This window comes from Thunnus albacares, chromosome 14 (genome assembly GCF_914725855.1).
Source record: "Thunnus albacares chromosome 14, fThuAlb1.1, whole genome shotgun sequence".
Classification (NCBI taxonomy): Eukaryota; Metazoa; Chordata; class Actinopteri; order Scombriformes; family Scombridae; genus Thunnus; species Thunnus albacares.
In genome coordinates, this window is record NC_058119.1 from 29,948,461 (window position 1) to 29,965,318 (window position 16,858).

At 37.7% G+C, this 16,858-nt stretch overlaps 1 pseudogene; it reads left to right on the forward strand.

Annotated features, from left to right (window-relative positions):
* The first annotated feature begins 14,990 nt into the window (after window positions 1–14,990).
* Window positions 14,991–16,347, forward strand: LOC122996655 (annotated as a pseudogene).
* Window positions 16,348–16,858: the final 511 nt, after the last annotated feature.

The window sequence follows — 16,858 nt, forward strand, 5'->3', positions numbered from 1 at the left end:
TACCAGCTGCCGTACTAGACCAAGCCAATAGGTCCAAGTCACCGTCTACACAGTTTAAGCTGGTTCACCCCTGCTTGAACTGCACCTGAATAATGCTCTAAATATTAGCATTGAAGAATCGGAGGACCAAGGATGATGATGATAATGTGGCTTCTGCAATCAGCAAAAAGACCACTGATTTTCACCTTATTAGATCTGGATTTCTAGTTGCTTTAGACACTTATATCTCCAAATTGAGGTTTAATGATGATATAAGTAGCCAGAGACTATTTTTAGTGTGTGCTAGAGCCAAATGATTTTAATGTCTACACTTGAAATCTGTGTGGAATAGCTCACCATGGTGTAGAAGAGCAGAGAAGGTCAGATACCATTAAATAGCAGCGCCAAGTGGGAATATTTCAGTAATGAATGAATGGAACATCTCCTCATTTTTGTAGAGATCTTATAGAGTCAGTAGGCTTCCACTTAAGTGTTTGTCAGATGGTCAAACAGTATTTGAAACCACTGGGTTGCAACTTTCCAAAATTGGTCATGCCAACTTAATGCTACTGGCCAGTGATGCAGAAGTGAGAAAGTATGTAAAACACCATAAATTCTTTCAAGGAGAGATTGTTTGAAAGTGTGCCCCATTATCCCCAAGATAATCTCAGCTAGCCCCTCCAGCTTTTCACCAAAGGTTGAGTGTGTTTGTTTTGAACAGCTATAAAAACTTTGACACACTGTACAAACTATTGTTTGTTTAAAGCATACCCCTGGTTTCAGTGCATTAATCTCAGATGATGGTGATGCAAATGAACACAATTTAAAACACAGAGGGCTCTTTTGTCTTCTAGTGTTGATTTTTTATTTGTTATTGTCAATTATTTATTTTTCCTGCGTCGTTGGGCACCCCTACATTACCCTGGAGCTCCTGGCTTTTGCCTATACTGCCTATGCCAGCAGCCAACCTGAGCCTATTTTATTTCAGGGCCTGTTTGACAAAAGCGATTTGTGAGCACAGCTTACACACAGATGGTAAATAGTGTTACCATCCTGTTTCAGCTTGCCCTGGCCTGAACCCCTTCTTCACCCTCACCTGTCAATAAATACCTTATTTACCTTACCCCTGTCTCTTTGTCTGAGTCTGCACTTGTGTTCACCTGCTCCGCCCCATGTAACAGGTGGTGATATGTATCAAAACAAGCAAGCAAAGTTGTAAATGGAACCACATTCCTGCGTGTTGTACTGATGTACTTTGCATATTCATATCTGTCTACTTTTTCCTCTCTTCCATAGTATCAGGAACCTACTGCATGTTATCACTCACCATATTTACTGTAGACTGTTTGGATGCAGAGGACCAAACATCAAACTTGGTGTAGGGAACTCATCCAGGTGTGGTCTTGCAACTTTCAAGGTACATTTTGTGACATTATTTTTCACTTAAGAAGGAAGGGAGTGTAAAAATGACATTAGAACTGCAAACAGTCATGATAATGAGTATGCAAACTGTGACAAATGGACAGCTTTAGACTGTAGGTGTACAGAATACTGTGGTTAAACCAACTGTATTTTATTTCATTTGCATTTTTTTCACCTAAGTGTAATTTTGATGTTTAAAAGTTGCGTAACAAAGACAAAACAAAGGGTGAGAAAATAGCTAAAATGATAATAACATTCAAAAAAAGGTGTACTATTTTGAATTAAATGAGCTGAATAAAGAAGAATGAAGAAACAAATGTTCTTTATTATATTTCTGTATTTCTTGTATTTACTGTATGTTCTGAGCCAACGTTGATCCACATAGAGGTATTTATAGTGATATTTGCAGTTTTGATGACAGCTGAGATATGAAAGAGTTTCCTGCGCTGTGACAATATGTTACTGGTGAAAAGTCAAAAAGAGGGATAGAGTTATACAACCCAAGATAGGTTAAAGTCAATTAATGGTTCCATCCCAGAAGGAATAAGTGTTTCCCAGTTCTGTTGTTTTGGACAAATGTTGCAGTTTCGTCATATGAGTCTTAACCAGTACGCTACAGGGATGACCAGTATGTTAGTGTCGTTAAACATGGTGAATGTACCAGCCTGCAGTTGTTTCCTCCAATTTATTTTCATGCTAACTCCAAAACATAGTCAGAGTGCACAATCTGTAAACAAAATATAAAATATGCAGATGATTCATAAAATGATTTGGTCAGACATGCAAACCTCCTTGTCCAAAATCAGAGAGCACAGAGTTATTCAACTGGTGGGATGTCAAGTGCAGAAGACAAACCATCCTAGACCAATGTCTCTGTACCTTAAATTACTGAAATAACTGTATGAAATTCTGTAGTAATGACCTCACATCATCATGGAAAAATATTTATATACATCACAAGGACTTGTATTATCTGACAAGTTATTTTTTGATGAAATATAGAACTTCAATGATTAGTCGATTATTCTCATTGCTACTTTATTGCTTTATTGTTTTTTCAAATTATTGTTTCAATCATTCTTCAAGCAGAAAGACCAAATATTCTCTGGTTTCAGCTTTTTAAACATTATGATTTGCTCCTTTTCTTTGTCATATGCAACAGTACATTAAAAATCTTTAGGATTTGGATTGTTGGTGAGAAACAAATAGTAAGCTAAAGACATCCCCGTGGGCTCAAAGAAATTGTGAGTGTAATTTTTTATTTTTTACAGTGTATAAAACACTACATTTTATAAACTCAAAGGTTAATCATTTAATAGGGAAAATAATCAGCAGCTTAATCTGTGATGAAAATAATTGTTAATTGCAGCCTTGAAGAAATATTATTAGGAGAAAATGTAACAAAGACACCTTTTTTATGGCTATAATATTCACTGTATTTGTGTGAACTTGCACCTCAAGACTTTAGTGATGTCACTTAACAATGTTATGTAGATATTAAAAAACTTCCATAAACTGATCTCTCATACAACAGGTTTCACTCTGAAGAAGAAGAAGATTTCTACATCAACACCTCACAGATGAAAAGCAATAATAACAGCAATGTCACATTCGACGATGATAATAGTGATGCAACGGACCCCTATTTTGCTGAACCATATTTTATGTATGTGATGACATGCGTAATCATTAGTATCGGCCTTCTTTTGACTCTAGTGGCCATCCACTCTCTTTATTCCCAGGTGAGTACTTTATGACTAAGATTTATTAATTTTAGGTCATGTGTCTGTCATACAGTCTGTCTGTGAAGAATCTTCATCCTGCTTGGGGGCTGGAAGGAAGTCTTGTAATGACCTATAATTTTAAGCTAATTGGACCTTAAACACATGCAGTTAACATGTGTAGTTTCATTCCAGCTTCTCTTAAGGTGAAGTTAACAGCACCATTAACTTGTAGAGAAGAAATTGTCATAAAAGATTTGTCAGGACAATTTGTACAGCATTATTTGAGCTCATTATTTTGGGATTTGATTTAAACAATCAAGAAATATATGTTCTATATATATGTATATGTTCTTGTGGTTGAGTCTTGTAGCATTGATTGGCCAGTGTGTCATATTTGATGACACATTGGTCGATGCATGAATGTCTCTGACTGAAATTGCTGGGCAGAGCAAAATTACATATATGACAATACTTTCCATCCACTTGTATTTTTGCACATTTTGTGCAAAGGTCCTAAATGAAAATTGAAAAAAAAAATGTTTCCAGCTGCTTTTTTTTTATTTCTACCATTGTTTTCTTGCAGGTGCAAAATAACAATGTTGCTCCAATCTTCATCATCAACCTCCTCATCTCTGACATCATTCAGTTCTGTTGCGTGATCGTCGTAGTGGCAAAACCTGAGGATTTGAAGATCTATCAAATCCTCTCTTGTATTTACTGCTTTGGTGTGCTGGCCAGTATTGGCTTCATGGTCTGTGTCGCCCTGGAAAGGTAGCTATCTGTTTATCCTGTATGTTTTTAGCTACTTCCATGTGTATGACCATTATATTACCATATAAATCTGAAGCTCCTCAAAGTCAGGAATATTCTGTATCTGATGATAGACTGTGTATCTTGTGTTTCAGGTATTTGCTCATCGCATGGCCACTGTGGTACCACGTCAGAAGAACCATCAAGATCTCTCTCGTGGTCTGTGTCGTGGTCTGGGCGCTTCCTCTTGTTTATGTCCTTCCTTTCTATTTCCAGGTTGAAATTAAGGTCTTAAAAACCATTTCCTCTGGCTGTCTCCTTGTTCCTTTCCCACTGCTCATATTCTTCCTGGGTGGGACCCTCAAATCGCTGTGTGCTGCCATCTCAGTCCCCTCTGATGAAAAACGACGAATTGTGGGAATTTTGGTCCTGGTGCTGCTCATCTACACGCTGCTGTTTCTACCCAAAATCATCTCGATTCTGGTAGAAGAAGCCAGCGATAATGATACCTTCGACAACCTGACTTTCATTCTTCTCAGAGTTAGTCCTCTTGCAGACTTGATTCTGTATGTTTTCATGAGGAAAGGGGCCATAGACAAGCTTTTGGCCTCTCTGTGTTGTTGCAGAATGGACAGTGATGATAACAGCAGATCATCAGCATGAAAGACAACAACATGTACACAGTCAGCTCCATGCAGGCAGAGAAAGAGGGAGAAAGAAAAGGGAGAAAACAGATGTTAACTGTAATGTGTCTGAATGTTCACTAAAATGCACTTAAACTAGCAAACAAGAGATAAATAAAGTGTTTGCTGTATGACAACAAAAGACTTTGTGCCACATCATTAGTTGAAATGTTTGTGTCAGTTATGCTCAAAGAAAACTACTAACATTGTTTGTTGTCAGCCAGTGGTGTGACCATCACAAGTAGATGAAAAGGAAACATTGTTTTGATTATGTTGTGAGAGAAGTGGTTGGTGGGAAATGTTTGTCCATGCAGGTGAACTTTTTCTGGTTCACTGTTAGGGCTTCAACAAATGTGCATTAGGTTGATGTCTATCATTATTATCCTTTGAAGGGGACATAGCATGCTTTTTGTGATTTTCTGTCATTTATATTCATAATTTAAGTCTGCCTAGGAGCAGCTTCCTGGAGCTGGCCAATCAGAACAGAGTAGGCTCATCAAGGGGGGGCCTTAAAGAGACAGGAGCTAAAACGACCTGTTTCAGACAGAGGCTGAACTGAGGGGCTGCATAAAGGGGCAGTATTAGATAAATAAGGAGTTTTTTGAACTGTAAGTCATGCAGAAATATTCCAGTAGAGCCCCAGAATAAGACTATAGACCTGGAAATGTGCATGTTATGTCCCTTTTAATCAAAGAAGCAAACCAGATATTATTAGTTGATCAACTGAGCTGTTCAACACCATGATCACCCTGTTATTATAGCTGCCACTCCGTCTTATTTCTACAGGGAGATCATCATATCAAGTCTATAGACTTTCTTCTTCTTTAGCCTCTCATACACATTATAATATGTTACCTTTTCCTACTTATAACTATGTATGTCTATTATTGTGTGTGGGGGGTATTTTTATGCATAAAAGTTAAACAACATATGATTTATTTCTTTTTATTTAATATAAGTTATATTTTAGGAGGTTTTGTGGTCGGCATGCTATGGCTTGACAATACTGATAACATCTTATATTATTATACACAGTACTTTTATAAGAAATTGTAAATTTTCTGGAAATTCTATAAAAATATGTTTCTAGTCAAAAATGAGAGTGTTTCCATTTTACTAATTATGTGAATTAAACCCTACAAATCAACAAAATATCTGCTGATTGTTTCTTGTGTATATCATCATATAGCACAACTCTACTGTTGTGTAATACCATGGAGGCATTTTCACTTTCACTTTCATGTTAAGTTCTCATACTTTTTTAGATAATAATTTGGGGCAGAAATTATATCATATTTTTGAATATAAGTTACAGTAGTGAGGCCTACTGTACATTTCCCCCTTCTATAACTTGTTGATTACCAACTGTTGCACTCATCAGCTGACACTGCAACAGCAGAGATCCAACAAAAACATATTTCCCAGAATCTCTTTAAATACGTTGACTTTCTGCAGGGTGACACTTTATAGAGAAAAACATGCATTTTCAGAAGATAACGTATGATTGCTCAGAGCTTAAGGTTACTACTTGATAAGTTGTATAGTGTACACAAAAGATGATAAATTATAGTAGTTGTAATGTATTTAATCATATGTCATTAAAGAACAGTTTAAAAAACAAGTACTGAGTCATTTCAACTCCAGTCAGAACACACATCTGTCATTTTACTCTCCCCAGCCCAAAATACCTGTTTGGTTAGTCCACAGATACCTTTGGAACTGAAATCTTGTATTTTAAAGTTTTCTCTCTGACTTTTTAGGCATTACTGTGACTGAATTTCTCTGCACACTTTATGTGCATTGCAATGGCAGAACTGAAAAAGTTTTGGCTAACCTGAAGGATAAAAACTCATTTAGAGCAACAAACAGTCCTGATTGTCTGCTCATATGAAAAAAAAACAACTAAAAAGCCACAAGCAGAACAGACTAATGTGAGCTACATGACATATTTCCATCCAGCCTGAATGATACCTTCATATAACTGATTAGATGTATAGGTTAAATGGCCATGGAGTGAATTATCCTAAGTGATGTACAAATAAGGTACATGGAAAAGTTCAACCCTAAAAAGGCAGCTGTCTCATGCCATTGTTAAAGTGTATGCAGCAGCTGTTTCCTCCTGTCATGAGAGTTTTGGCTATAGACCTGTCTCTGCCCCCCAGTGGAATGTGTCAGTAGTGCACGAAGCCCTAGTGAGTGATCCCTATGAGCCTCTGGAGTGCTCCTCTCTGAAGGCTTTGTCATTCAAAACAGCTTTGCTGCTCACGCTGACCTCAGCTATGAGAGTGAGCGAACTGTGCGCCCTGTCGGTTCACCCTAGCTGTTTCGTGGTGACCACAGCGGGGCTACTCTCAGACCGCCTGACTGATTTTTATAACTATCAGATTTATAGTTTCTAACCCTCTGACACTGCAGAGATCCAACAGGACACTCATATAAGTCAAGAAAGCCATGATCCTGTAAAAGGCCACAAGGCTGCGAAATGTCAGTTTTATTCCTTTTCAGTGTCTAATACAGATATCCAGCGTCCATTGTTGGCTTTCATCGTACTCTTCCAATATCAAACTAACAAGTGGCAGTTTTTGCTCTGAGCAAAATATTGTGAGGTTTATTTGAGTGATATTCCTGTCTGCTAACATCAGTGTTGAGATGAATATTAAAAGAAAAAACAAGAATTTAACTTAGATATGACAAGAATTAATTATCATCTATTATGCATGCTATTGTTATGCTAATATGTATCAAACCTGCTTTGACCCCTGAAGTGATGAAATGTATGGAAATAACTATGGTGAGCAACCTGCAGTCTGAGGAAGGCCCACAGTTAGACCCATACCAATTTGCATACAGACACCACAGAGGAACTGATGATGTAATCACTAGTATAGTGCACATGGTCACTAAACACCTGGAGAATCCTAGGGCCTATGACAGACTATTGTTTGTTGATTTTAGTTCAGCATGTAACATTTAATAACCCCATATATTACTTAAAGGATATGGATTTCTAGTTGTTTTGGACACTTATATCTCCAAATTGGGGTTTAATGATGATATAAGTAGCCAGAGACCATTTTCAGTGTGTGCTAGAGCCGAATGATTTTAATGTCTACACTTGAAATCTGTGTGGAATAGCTCACCATGGTGTAGAAGAGCAGAGAAGGTCAGATACCATTAAATAGCAGCGCCAAGTGGGAATATTTCAGTAATGAATGAATGGAACATCTCCTCATTTTTGTAGAGATCTTATAGAGTCAGTATGCTTCAACTGAGGTGTTTGTCAGATGGTCAAACAGTATTTGAAACCACTGGGTTGCAACTTTCCAAAATTGGTCATGCCAACTTAATGCTACTGGCCAGTGATGCAGAAGTGAGAAAGTATGTAAAACACCATAAATTCTTTCAAGGAGAGATTGTTTGAAAGTGTGCCCCATTATCCCCAAGATAATCTCAGCTAGCCCCTCCAGGTTTTCACCAAAGGTTGAGTGTGTTTGTTTTGAACAGCTATAAAAACTTTGACACACTGTACAAACTATTGTTTGTTTAAAGCATAGCCCTGATTTCAGTGCATTAATCTCAGATGGTGGTGATGCAAATGAACACTCTTTAAAACACAAAGGTGTTGGGCCTCAGACCATGAGGTCACAGAGAGATTGCCTACATGTAACCTGTGAGGCCTGACCACGAGGTGCTTGTTCCTTTGTTTCACCCGAGACAAAGGAATAGCGCCAAAAGTGCTGCTTAGACAATGGGAGTCCATTGCAAACTCCATTTCCGAGGATGCTTTGCGATTTTCACACCTCAGCAGGGAGCAGTCAACATACAGTCTCATTGGCGGAGACGCTCCTGCACAGCGGAGCGTCCTGATGATGCACACGCCTTTCCCGTGTCACTGAGCTGGGGGTAACTCCTGTTCCTCTGTGAGTCAGCTGACTAAAGGGGGTACCCCACGCACGTGATTTCCCCTCATCGAAGACTCCCCTCGCCGGACGAGACGAGACTTCGCCCGTGTTCACCCGAACACATTCCCAGGTCCGAGAGAGACTGCTTCTGCAACCAGCGTCCTCAAATTCCCTCGAAGGAATTAACGCTTCTTCACCGAGTCGACTCTGCTGTTCTCGCCGCCACGCTGCCGAGAGCCAGCTGCCGTGTTTTTCGCTGACCGTGCGAGAACGGCCACCGTCTGCATCTGAGCCCAGCACAAAGCTGGACATAACGATGGATTACACACACACCCTGCTCGCTTTCTGAAGCGACCAAGTAAGAGGCATAGGTCTGGGCAGAGGCAGTGTTAATTGTGTGTTCTTATCAGCATTAGTTGTTGTTGTTTAGCATTCAGCTCTTAGCTTTTGCTATTGTTTTGTTGTGTTGTTGACGGACCGCCGAGTCCATTTTTCTCTGTTTACTCTTAGGAGTATTTTAAGTTTGCTGCCTGTTTAGTTGTGTTCACCATGCTAGACTGTTTTGTGTTTGTCCCGCTCGGGACTACCGCTGTGTTTGTGCCATCGTGAGTCAGAAAGTAAGTTGCTTTGTCGATTAGAAACCAGACAACGTGCGTTACAGACTGCCGTCCATACGCAAACTGTCTGTGGACAAAGCCGCTTCTCTTCCTCTCACGATCGCTTTCTCTCCTTCTTCCATCTCTTCTGACTAACACATACACGCGCGCACACACACCCATACACGCACCGACATCTTTTGCACATCTGATGGTCAGATAACGTCGGACAAAGTTTCACTTTGTCTTTCCTTATCCACCATCAGACACGTGTGTTTTTCACAGAAGTGGGTGAGTGCGAGATGCCGTCCACCAGACGGCGCCGTCTTGCTTCTGTCTAACCAAAACACCGCCACATTTCTGCCATCCGGTTCTCGCGCGACATGACTTCCTCCCATAGTCACGTCCGCATCGCAGACCGACGACGTCATCACGTCAGGCCCCGTCACCATCTTGTCACACGCACGCTCACACACACACACACACACACACACACAAGCACGCACATGCATTCCCCTGCATGTGTCCAACACTGTACATAGCTGTTGTGTTTGTTTGGTAGGATTAGATTTTAGGATAGTTGTTTATTGAATGAAGCATTTGTTAACTGTTAATTTTGCTAAGTTTAATAAACACTGTTATATCTTTAAAGAGAAGTTCTTTTGTCATTATTATGTGTAATATTGTGAAAAGTGGCTGATTGAAGGAGTCAGAGCTCGAATTCACCCTTCTTTGTTCATCCTTGAATGTTGATATCTCTCAGATATTAACATTCTAGATGAACTCCCATTTATGAGACTACCTTGTTTGGTTATTGGTCCCGGTTTCCGGGTGGTGCCCCGTATTTGTTAATTCATATTAATAATTCTATTAATTGTCATAATTAGTTAATTATCCTTGATAATTGATTATTGCCAATAATCAACTGTGTTCCTCACAGATCCAACAGTTGGTGCCCGAATTATTGATTAAGGTTAACAATATCTTATTTTCATAATTATCTATCCAAATTACACACCGAGTTTCATTTTACTTTGTTTTTATATGACAACATGCCCAAATAACTTCATTTTATGTCAATAATATCCCATCATTGTCTGTGTAGTGTTGTGTACTTGTAGATTTATTACTCTAGTAGCCTATATGAAACACATCAGCAATATCCCAGTCCATCAGTGTTGCATCCATCTGGGATAGTGTGCTATTTATACTACTACAGTTTATGATACGCACTGTTTTTGTTTTGCAGGTGGTTCACAGGGATAGACACTGAGAGGCACCCTGTCCTTTCACTGGAGACGGAGAAAGATGACATCAGTCAACCCTTGTGTGTTCAGTCTCCTAAAGAAACTAATGGGCTTTTGAATGGGACAGCGAACCCTCTCACCCACCCATACAATCAGTCTGTTAGCCGCACTTTACAGTTACTCACTGAGTTAGTCTTGGTTACTCATAGTGACTCAGTCACTTTCTCAGTCAGTCATTCGCTCATTACAAACTTTTATATAAACACACACTTGGACAGTCTGGTTACAACTTGCATTAGTGGGACATTAATTAGGGCTTTTTTAATGGAAAATGCCAATTTTCAGGCACTGATATAAGATGCAGTTATTTGGTTACAATAATGTGGTGAGCATTAGTACATGGCAACGATTACAGATGTACTGTACCAAACCATCAGATTCTTCGGCTACAGACATACACCCACTAAAGCTGTCCCATTGTTCTTTAACCATATCATTTTTCCAGTTCAGTCTTCCCAGCATTTTTTGACATGCGACAGTTAGAGGAGCATGTTGATATATTTTGTCACTTTAAATGACTTTTGAATGTTTAGCTACCTGAATAAACTCCATGCTTTGTTCTATTACTCTCTAATTGTGTACAAATGTTTAGCATCATTCATTTATAATGTTAATAAAGTGAGACGCAGTTTGAGAGAAACACTTTGAAGTTGTATAATTTGTCTTAACATTTGAAGTCACAATTCAAACGGCTGTTTATTCACTGTTGCTGTCTGAGTAATTATGTCAAGTAACAAGGTTTGTGGAAAAAAAAATTTAAACTCACCGTAGTCCTCACTGTTAGCAGTCAGTTAGTTAAACACAGTGGTCTGAACTGACGTTTCTACTGCGCTTATTTTATTGCTCTACTAGTGTCTTTGACAAAGCAAATCCACTCAACAGTGACATGTTCCATCTGTGGTTAAAGCATGTCTCAGGTTAAAAAAAAATGAATATATTCCCGCAGCCACCCATATCAAAATGCCCTTGCCATGGCGACACATCCTTCGCCATGACATACGATGCTGTATTTTAGGAACAATGGATGGGTCTACAGTCACGAAACTTGCCGCACATGTCTGGAGTGACACCAGTTAAAATCCTGGATAGGTGTTTTGCATAGGCGTGGCAACATGGCTCAACAGCGCCCCCTTGAAAAATTCAAAATTGTAGCCCCACCTTCCGGATTAACATAGAAAAATTCAATTCAGGAGGCACATGTTACATGTCAAGACGCACAAAAAAGCCTCTTTTCACATCTTTTTGGCCGTTTCGCATACCTCGTATTTTAACAAACTCCTCCTACAGAATTCATCGAAACGCCTTCGAAATCAGCGTGTGACATCTACGCTAGTGTATGATCAAAAGTTATCAAAAGATTTATCTATCGTTGAAGCGTCTGGGCGTGGCGTTGAGTTTTGATGTTTCGTCATGACAGACGAACAACAGCGACAACAAACAACAACACAGGGGAGCACAGGCTCTCGGGGCACCCGTCGAGGGCCCCGTGCCCCAAATTAAAAACATTGAAGAAATACTTTAAAATTACCTCATTTAATTCTGCAGCTGCTGTGAGGGTCGGAGGCAAAGTTGCCATTGTGTGTACATTGAAAAACATACAGGCAAAAACGTTCTATATCTATATAAAGTAAGCCCCATACATTTATGGGAAAAGCCTGTAAATATATTGGAGAGTTGCTTGTAATTACTGTCACATAATGTTTATATAAAGTAAACCCTATACAAAAATGGGAAAAACCTGTAAATATATTGGATAGTTGATTTTAATTACTGTCAAAAAATGTTTATATAATGTGTACCCCATACATTTATGGGAAAAGCCTGAAAATATATTGGAGAGCTGCTTGTAATTATTGTTAAATAATGTTTATATAAAGTTAACCTCATACATTTATGGGGAAATGTATGTAGATATATTTGACAGTTGCTTTTAAATAAGATCAAATAATGTTTATATAAAGTAAACCCAATACATTTATGGGAAAAGCCTGTAAATATATTGGAATTACTGTCAAATAATGTTTATATCAGGTAATCATTATTAAAATTATGTTTTTGTAAACTATTATCACATGATCTTATTTTTTTGTACAGTATAAAACCAACATTTACCAGGGATCTACTGTAAATAGATTGGATAATCACATGAAATAAAAGCTTAAAGCTCTCAAGATACCGTTAATGGGTGTTAAAGGAGGGTAATTTGAATGTAATTTTACATAATTTTTCTGCGTTTTACATCCAGAAATCTGTACTTTGATGGGGAGTTCTTGTGGATGGATTATATAATCCTATGAATTTACCAAAGATTACTGTATGAAAACAAGAGTCTTCATTTAAATTTGGTCATTTTAAGGTAGTTCTGCAATCTTTTTCATTTTTTGTGCAGATTTATACATTTGTGTAACATTCTAGCAATGTTTTATAATGACATTTTCTTTTTATTTTATAATGGTTGGACTGTAAAAATGTAGAAAATGTCCAAAGTAAATATCCTTATTTTTAAAATAAATCTCTGTAGAATAACTAAAGGTTTTTTACTGTTATTTGACGGTAAGTGTTTGGCAACTTTTGCTTCCAGACTTTTTACCATTTTTACCTTCTTTTTTTTTTTTTTTTTTTTTTTTTTTTTTTACAGTGTAGTAACAATCAAATAATAATCTGTCCTGGCTGATCCCAGTCAAACTAATATTCACAGCATCACATTTAGTAGCAACTCATCATTAAGACCTTTGGGGGACAATGTCTGTAATGTGAAGATCCAAAAAGCTTCACGTCTATTCAGTAACAGGTCATGGTCATCACCTCTAGGTGGCACCTTTACCTTCTCCATACCATAAAATCATGAGGAAGAGATGTCATGCTTTGTATCATTAAAGCGCAAAGCAACAAGATAATCATGCTCATTTCTACGTATCGCACTGTTGTGTTTGTTGATGCGTTGCTTCAGTTTTCTAGTGGTTTTACCTACAGATGATAAAGAACCATAAACTAAAAAACTAAATGTTGCTTTAAAGAGCCACTGGGTTCAACAACCTCAGGGAGTTGGTGTGTGTATGTGTGTGTGTGTGTGCATGGGTGTGCATGGGTGTGCATGACGTCATTGTTGGGGTATCCTGAACAAATGTGAACTACCACCACTGTATCCTTGTACAGATGTTCATATAATGTCCATTCCTGTTAAACTTGAAAGGAAATACATAGGCATTAACTTAATAAAAGATGTAAATAAAAGGGAAACAGGGATTTTTTTCATATTCACTGTCTTTTCATGAATATTGTTTAAGTCATTGGCTTGTGAGAGACCTTTCCATTTTCGGGCAAAACGTATTGTCCAAAGCTGAGCATCAAAAGGGCCAACTTGGTAATATACAACAAAAAACATTATATTAATGTACTATTGGATGATATTTACCCATAATTTTACTCCATGTGGCTCCACCTTGTGGAACAACAGAACAGTTACAATCAGTTTTTGTCACTGACCTGATGGATGACTGGGGCTTCTTCTTTCAATTTAATAACTTAAAAGAAAAATTTGATTTACAATGTTCTTACAGGGAATTCAGCTGAATATACAAAACAATACCACTCCCCCGGTGCAACAGATTCAAAACACTCTCATTAAAATGAACAGATGTCAGTCATACCAGATTTATATATTGGCCAAATGCACATCAGTGATAGGAAGTGTAATTTTTTTTCATGATTATACAAGAGACATAAATATCAGAATAAGTGACAATAATTTGAAATTCACAGATAAATATTCAAAATATATTAAATGGCCAATTTCTTCAAAGGCAAAAGAATTGCAGTACAAATTTATTAATAAATATTATTCAGCAGCAGAAACATTAAGAAGAAGATTTGGATTTGAGGTTGACCCCTGTCTGTCGTGAAGAACCTGAAACTATTGAACATCTCTTCTATTCATGTCCCGTGACATTTTGTCAGAATTTTGACAGAACATGAATAATTAACTACCTATTAAAATGGAAAATGTCACCTCTATTGACGCACACCAAATTCTAATATACAAGGATAACCTCGCCAAAGAAATATCTGATATGGTCAATATAATCATAATTATGGGTAAATATCACATTCATTCATGTAAATGTAAAAATCAGAAACCCTCACTAAGTTGTTTTAGAACTGAATTAAATAATTATTTTTCTTCTCCACTAATATAAGCTGATACACACTAGCCAATACAAAACATTTGTCATCTGGTGTTTTATAACCAAGACGGAATGGTTTTGGTTTTGTACTACTGATTCATTTAATCGGATCTGCCACCAATGGGTCGTCTGTGTGATTTGTCAATAGGGTGATGATTTGAGTTATAATAGTATGTTTGGATATATAGAGAAATCTAGTTTAGGACTGTTATATTGACTGCTAGAAGCCCTGCCCCAGAAGAAGCCCTGCCTTAATTACATTTTTTTCATATTGTACATGTATTAGTTTAATCTTTATTTTTTATTTATCTGTTTTTATTTATTGTCCATAGGCTATAGCCTCGCTGTTTCCGAATCTGTTTCTATTGTTTTGATTAATGCAAAACTAATATTCCTGCTAGAAACTGTAATAAACTGTATTGTTCTAAATAAAGTTAAAAACAAAAAAACTATCAAAAAAAAAACATTGTAGAAGAAGGAATTAAGGGCGTGAACGCTTTTTAAAGTGCGACGATTCGCGAACAAAAAGTTTTATTTTGTAGCTGACATGAAGCTTGATATTCCTCCTGTTCTGTGTTGACCTGTGGACATGGAGAAACTGACGGGGTGTTTTCTGTCGGTGCTGCTGCTGGCGGTGCTGAGCTCTTTAGCAGAAGATGCGTTTTTCAGGGAAGGTGGTGAGCTGCTGTTGAGGCCTTCTTTCTCTGGAGATATCACCAGCATCCTGTGGAAACACAACAACAATCTGGTGGCAGATTGGGTGAAAGGAATAGTTGAACTGCAGTATTACGGTGACTTTAAAAGCCGAACAACCCTGAACTCAACCACTGGAGATTTGGAGATCACAAACATGAGTCGAGCTGACAGCGGGGTGTATTCAGTGGAAATCAACAGCAAGGTTCAGCCTGAGCGCTACACTGCAAAACTGATCAAGGCAGTGCCACAGCCTGCTGTGTTGGTGAGACCGCTGATATGTAGGCTACCGCTGAATCGCAACAATGCACCCTGACCTGTGATGGAAACACAGTGGAGGCTGAACCTGTCATCTACAGCTGGAAGATGGGAGGAGGAGAGTGGATGGTTGGGGAGAAGGACAGGAGCATCACCAACGATGAGACAACACAAAGAGTTAAAACGTTCTCCTGCCTGATGAAGAACCCAATCAGTGAGAAAGAAAGTGACCCCAAACCCAACCCTTTCTTCAAAACAGAGCCTCCCCCGGCAGTCTTCGGATCTGTCCATGTCTAATCAGAAAAGGTGATGATGATGATGATGATGATGATGATGATGCAGCTTGAAATGGATGATCACCTTCATTTCCTGATGAAGATTAAAGCATGTCAGTACTCCAGTCAGGGAGAGGCAATGTGTTGTGTTTAGCAGTTAAACATGAAAACAAGATTTCTCTCTTTTTTATTGCTTTTTAAAACAGTGTTGTATATCTGTATGTATATTTTTTGCTACTTGACACTTCTTCTTCACCACATTTCAGATCAGTTTTCCATATTTCCATCAATATTATTCATTTTTTTCTTTCTTTATTTGTGACACAATTGATCAAAGTGAGCCTGTAAAAGAAAAGTATAAAAGGATCATAGAAATGACTGTTTTCATGATGAATCTAATGGAAATTTTGTTTTGAGTTTGGATGTTTTTTGTTTTTTTTTAAGCATTTATTTTTGTTTTTGATATATTTTATATTTTAACTGTCAGAACAGGCATGGAACCGTATAATATGGAATGAATATTTCTAACATTAATAAAATACTTATTTGCAAAATATTGAATAAAAAGAAAATACTCTGCTTTGAATAATAATTTGTGTATTTTTATGTTTGTTTATTTCAACCATCTATCAGACAGAGTTCAGTCTTCAAACAAACATGAATCTGGATCAGTCTGGATTATCATCATCAACAAGGTTATTCTGTTTTTGGGCATTTTTGCCTTTAATCGATAGCTGATATTGAAGAAACTGACAGGATATTAGACATTAGAAAATGAATCAAATGTTTCTTGTGATGTTTTATATGCCATCATGTTGTCTTGTGTGTACCAATGCCTATACATCCATACAGAAGACACTGTTCACTGTTTTACTTCACTGACTAGTTGAATAATTCAGCTTTAATGCAGGCGCTCTATAAAGCAGACGACTCACATGCCTCACACAAAGAAGACACAGCAGCTAATATAGAAGTCTAGAAAATCTTTAAAAAAATCAAAGTTGATTGATTGGAGAGGTTGTTATGAATTCAGAAATACTCTGTGGTGGTGGAAAGTAACCAAGTGCTTACTGATGTATTGTAGT